A 6,644-nucleotide genomic window follows, 5' to 3' on the forward strand; every position below is an offset into this window, starting at 1 on the left:
TTCTCTGTTAAATGAATAGATCTAAATGATAATCAATGTAGTTATAGTGTTCAATCTATTTCCCCATTAACATCTGGATTGAATCACTTATTTTTCAAATTCATAATTCAGATCTTGCAGATCTTTCTAGTGAGAAAATCTATATTATCTATTTTAATCTCTATTAAAATATATTAACCCCCATTGGCCTATTTAAGTCCTTTTCAATATCAACTCTGTTTTCACTTATGATTTCAGTTTACACTCAGTTTTGACTGACTTGTTCCTGCCGGATATGTCCTTTGGCAAACCAATCACCCTGCTGTCTTTTGTTCGAGTGATTTGTAAGTATGCTATGGATCTCAAACATAGCCATTGTACAATAACTCTCATCAGAATTGCAAAATAAACAGTTTCTTTGGAGGATTGATGGTACAGTGCAGAGTGTTTGCCTTGGTGGACTGTGCTGTGTGGCTTAGCGAAATGTTTTCAGTGAGATTGTATAGCTTACCTGACAAAGAATATGTCATGTGTCTAAAGTCTTTCTGGCTAAATATAGATGGAGTCTTATTTAGCGCAGGATGGCTAGTAACAAAAACGGTGTGGCAGCTTGACGACGTTGCCGAATGGTCAATATTGGTCCTCCAGTTTTCCTGTATACAAGAGGATGTCCTATTTTATGAGCTTAATCAAATTCAAGGGAACCATGGCTTTTAGCTGTAAGAGTTATTCATTACCATTCATCTTATGAGACTTTGTGAAAAGGAGCTTGTCCTGAGCCTAGACAAATGTGTGCGTTTTTTCGCGTTTCTTCTTCTTCTTCTTTCTGGAGTAAATAATGTAGGCCTAGACTTGACAACATTTGTGCAAGATGGGATATATGACAAAGTCACTCAAGAAGACAACAGAAATCCCAGCAAGATAATCTTGTTTACAGTTTGAGTGGGTGTCTTTCATTGAAAATAGGGAAAAGGAAGCACACACTGCTTATATTACTGAAAATAATGATGCATGCAACACACACTGCAGAGCAGCGGCTTAGTCGGTTTGTCACCATCGCCTCTGACAATGATATTTACCTCAGAGAGTAAATAGAGAGGAAATCTCTGAGCTGTGTGGTTGTAATAATGGTATTAGCATCCCACTTCTTCTCATAGTGTTTTTTTTTTCGCTGTGAGCAGGGGATAGGGAGGCCTATAGCTTGGATTTGGTCTTGAGGGAGTAAAGCAAATGGGACTGTTTATGTAGAAGTGTTAAAATGAAAAGAACTGCCTTGGTAGCACAGTCGATACAGCCACAATGAATGATGAACATGGAAGTGGTTGCCGTAACCATATGTCCATCCATCCATCCACCTTCTTATCTGTTTCCTGGTTAGGGTCACGATGGGTCTAAAGCCTAGCTGGAATCATTGGGAGTGTAGGACAGGAATACCCCCCCCCCCCAGAGCACCAGTCCATTGTAGGGTGCCACACACGCATTCAGTCACACTAGGGGGCAATTTAGCATAGCCAAGTCAACTACCATGTGTTTTTTGGAAAGTGGAAGGAACCCGGAGCGCATAGGGAGAACATAACAAACTCCTCACGGACAGTGATCAGAGCTAGGATTGAACCCACAACTCCAAACCTCTCTTATTACTGTACTTTGGAGTTATGATAAAATGTAGTAATTATGGGTAACAGTACCGTTAAAAATAATATAGGCATTATTGTACTTTTGGTGCTTATTCATAAAGCTGTCTGAGAGAACCGGATCTCCGCCACCTTTAAACCACCGCTTTCAGAACTGCAGATGACCTTTAGATCTAGTTAAAAGTTCCAGCAGTTGTGTCTGGCCCAGTTCGAACCAGTGAATCAAATTTTGCAAAATCAGTCATCTCAGCTCCTCCAGCTTTCCTTTCCGAGACCTTACGCTCTTGCTGATAACTATAAAACAGGTTTGCACAGGTCCCTTTCCTGCAATTGGATAATTAGCGATCTTCAGCAGCCCTGTGGTTACACGGCTGGTTATTTGAGGACAGATGAGGCAGAAACATTTTGGTTCCCGCCTTCAACCTCCAACCAAAGCCCTCAACCTGCAAGTGATCATAATCTCCACAACATGGGCTACACAGCACATCTGTCGAACTGAACTCTAAATAGATAGCAGGCCACAGATAAACGCATCCTCAAACAAAGTCTCGAACCGGCAGACCTGTTTGTAATCAACTGTGGTCCAACAACTCAAGAGGATATCAGTACCACAACATCGAATAGTAGGGAGAATTAGTCACATATGAGGTGGCAATCTTTTAGCGCCAAAATGCCCACACACATGCACGCACGTACACGCAAACACAGCCAGATTGTGAATTCTAGGCAAGGCAATGAGAGCAGGAAGTGAAAGGCGGTATTCTGTGGCAAATTTTTGCACAATCTGGGACACCAAGCTCCACTTCCTTCTTCTACACAGGACTGATCCCACATTCTAACGCCCCAAGGGCCCAGACACACTACGCACACATTGCTCATGAGCAGTTTCAGTCTTTTTATCACTGAAAATGACAATGTGTTACATTAGAAGTTCTTAACCCTGGTCTTGCAGTGCCCTTATCCTGCATGGTTCAGTGTTTTTCCTGCTCCAGCACAGGAAGAGCTTGCTAATGAGCTGAGCAGTTGGATCAGGTGTGCTGAAGTAAGGAAACGGCAGAAAATGCAGGACATGGCTACTCAAAGACAGAGAATAGGAAACACGCTCTTAAGCGTAGCGGTTTCTAAATGGCTCTTGGCTGTAAAGTTCTACAAAACGAAGCTTTGATTGGTACATTTACATTCAGAACAGTCTTCACATTTGCACGTCATATACAAAAATGGTTCTTTCAAAAGTCATCCATTTAAATTTCTTTGAGGAACCAAAGGTTGTTTTTTTGTGGCAATGGTTGCTCTTGCACATTTCATTATTTCCCCTGCTCCAACACCCGTAATCCAACTAATCCAGGCTGGATTTCCCAAAAGGATATTAGCACATGCATTAGATTACTCTTAAATGGTTAAATGTAAGTGTCTAGCAGTTGATATGATTATGTTTGGAAACTGAGGCTTCATTACAGTTTTTCTCAGTCGCATTTCTCAAAACTATGTGTCCAACCTCCACATCATCTGCTCACTGGTGGCCATCATAAAAGTCATATCTCAGGCAGTTTAAACAAATAGCAGATGCTTTTTTTTGTTTGTTTTAGTTTTTTGTTGTTTTTGTCTGCTGTTTCATACATTATCAATCACTTTTTATCAATCACTTGATCAAAACGCCTAGGCTTTAGTTCACTTCATACATCATGACATTCAAAGGTGCTGCACCAGTTGTCAGCACCTGTGAAGCAGATTTTAACATCTATCAGACTTCTTTAGGAAAATTGAACTGCCGATTAGCTCTCTTGTGACTCATGACTGTCACTGATGAAGGTGAACTTTGGATCAACAAATAGTTCTCTAAAATAGCTCAGAAGTGCTTCTCACTAACCTTCAAATGACATACACTGATCAGCCATAACATTAGCAATCTCTGAAGGTGTCCTGTAGAGTTCTGGTTGTTCTTTCTCAGAGCATTGTTGGTAGGTACTGACCACTGTATACTGAGAACAACTCACAGCACCCGTCTGATGTTTTGGAGATGTTCTGACCCAGTTGTCTAGACACCACAGTGGCTCAGATTCTGGGCATTTTTTTCTGCTTTTAACACATCAATACCTTCGAGAATTGACTGTTCACCTGCTGCCTAATATTTAGGCCCCAACCCTTGACAGGAACGTTTTTCACTTCACCTGTCTAATGTTCTGATCGGTCTCTGTGACAGTGGAAGAACAACAAGGAAATTAGACAACAAATTACACTACAAACAGTAAGAGCATGTTAATAGTTTTAATACAAATCGTTAAACAAACAGATAAAGTAACTTTTTTTCTTTCTGATGAAAGATATTTTCTCATGTTTCTGTATAGATATATGTGTAGAAGAAATGTGGGTAAGCTTTAGGACAGCCTTTTACAGAAAAATTAATCCGGCTGGGAATTCTAAGTTGAGTGACATTTGCTTTGATTTTCCGTCAGTGTTTGCTTCCACAGTTACTTCATATTTGGTGTATGGATTTTTACAGCTTTAAACACTTTATTTTTAACCTCTTTTTGAAAACAACATTTTCTCCAAAAAAACTGATCCATATGTACCTGCATCTTCACAACCACGCTTCACAACTTCAAAAGTGCCCAGGAAAATAGTGTTTTTTAAGGTAGCTGACTTTATTTTATTTTTGTATTTTTTTCTTATTGTCATTCAAAAAAAACCTGAAAGAAGAATATTTGACCATATAGGCTGATAGGCATATAGGTAATTTATTGGTCTAGGAAATTGAGTGTATTTCAATATGCAATCATTTAATTCCATGTTAAAATTGTATTTAGAAAATGTATTAAAGTCCCTCTCACCCTTGAACATACACCTACTTGAAGCCCTATAAGAGACTATAAGTGGAGTGGAGTTCTGCTCTGCCCAGCACATCGTAGACTTTTCCTTACCTCTGATTCAACTAATCATCTTATTAACCAGCCTTTCCTGAGTTCATCTGGGTTTATTTGAGGAGTACACTGAGCAAACGAGCTCTATTCCCTGGCCTGAATGGAGAACTGGTTTAGTTGGTCAGAGGCCACTCTCCTCACAGTCTGTTGTGTGGTCGTGTGGTTTTCTTTCAGCTCTTCCGGTCTCTCCCACAGCTTCCATAGGGGCGGCTGCCGATGGAACGTTCTGTCAACAGGAACCCTCTGTCTGATAGGGACCCACTGTGGGGAAACCACCTCCATACAGAGGCACTGCGTCACTCCAACACTTGCAATCATCTCAGAGTCAGACTAGGTCAGATTTTTTTTCCAGCTCTGTATAAGGATGACTAGAGGTGATGCGACCAATTTCCTTATATTCCAAGAAGTTTGTGGACGCCTTTCTTCTAAAAATTAAGTGTATTAAAGCAACACTATGTAACATTTTTGTCTTCACAATCATTGTGATGCTCCACTGACTGAAAAAGAGAGAAAATGCATCTTTTACTTTATTGACAGTTCTGTATCTCTCAGCTTGTCAAGAAAAACACGTTCTTTAGTGGTGGAGCAAAGCATAAATATAGGGGGAGTCCAGGAGCAAGACTCTTATGAAAAGGCTTTACACTCGATATTGGAACATTGCAGTGAGCCCCAGTAGAGAATGTAGTTTCACTACTCCACATCCCAATGCTTAAGGGCATTATACCCTTCTATTCGACACTTGGCATTAATCTGTGTAACTTTAGGCTCATTTGCGATTGCTCCAGAGTGTCCCATTTTATCGGCAATGCTACATTCTTAAGAAACAGTGTTCTTGGACTCACAACAAGAACAATAGTGGAACACATTTTGGTGCTATACGGAACAACAATAATATAATGTTAGGATATTATATATACAGTAGAACCATCATCAATATACATAACCCTTTAACATACCATCCACATGGTTCATTGAGTGCCTATGGTTCAATATAGGACCCTTGAAGAACATTTTAAGAATGTATAATATCTTCAGTCAACAGTGTCAGCAGTGCACCTTAAAAGTGGGAGTGGTGCCTAAGTGGTTGGGTTACAAAACCTTTTAACCAAGCATCCAAATGGATCCATGAAGAGTTTGTAACACCTTTATCAGCAACAGACCCACCTTGAATGTAGTAGTGGAGGCTCCATGTTTAGAGCACTGGGTTACTGATCACAGGGCTGTGGCTTCAATACCACTGCCATTGTTGGGCCCTTGAGCAAGTCCCTTAACCAGGTCCTTGCTCCAGGGTCACCGCAAGGCTGACTTTGTGATCTGACCCCTGCTTTCTAAGCTGGGATAGGCAAAGAGAACCTAGAACTATATGTTGTGAGTGTAATGTTAATAAGAAAATAAGGACGGCGGCTCAGTAGCCTAAACACTAATGTGTTGCCTAATGCTAATGAGGAAGATTCCGAGCCTTGTGCAATGTGGGTCGTCTCACCTTTACGAACAAGGCAGAAATAGTTTCTTTGTGAGAGAAGAAGGGGAAAAAATAAGCTTGACTGTTTCACTCCTCCCTGAAGTCACAGTCACATCCGTGACAGTCTAATGAATGGAGGTGCTGAAGTTTGGATTGCACGTGACGTCATCCACAGTGCAAGTTACACGTACAGAAAATAGAGCTCTACTAGCAGGAAAAAGAAATCTCCCATTACTGTCTATTCAATCATGTGCCAGCATATTTAAGACTGAGGCTGATTCCAGAGCACGGATGGACCTGATCTATGGCCCGAGCTCATCAACAGCAATCGTTCATCATTGAGAGAAATAATTGTTTGTGTAACAAGTGTTTGTTTAGATAACAAATTAATTCAGCAAATAGCACGAGTGCTCGTGAAACAATAGCATCTGTCATTAGGCTCCCATAATCAAAATAACGAGCCACGGACTCGCAAGCAAGCAGCTAATGACGTGACTCTGTAGTGGATGGTGTTGAAATATTTTCCTCTCCTCTTTTTTTTTTTTCCTCTTCCTTGTCGCAGGTCTCAGGTTGCAATCAAGGAGGAGCTGAGAGTCCTGCGGGGCCTCGAGCTGGAAGCTGCTCTTCACATATAAAGCGCTTCCCCCAGCA

Source organism: Salminus brasiliensis, chromosome 1, assembly GCF_030463535.1.
Source record: "Salminus brasiliensis chromosome 1, fSalBra1.hap2, whole genome shotgun sequence".
Classification (NCBI taxonomy): Eukaryota; Metazoa; Chordata; class Actinopteri; order Characiformes; family Bryconidae; genus Salminus; species Salminus brasiliensis.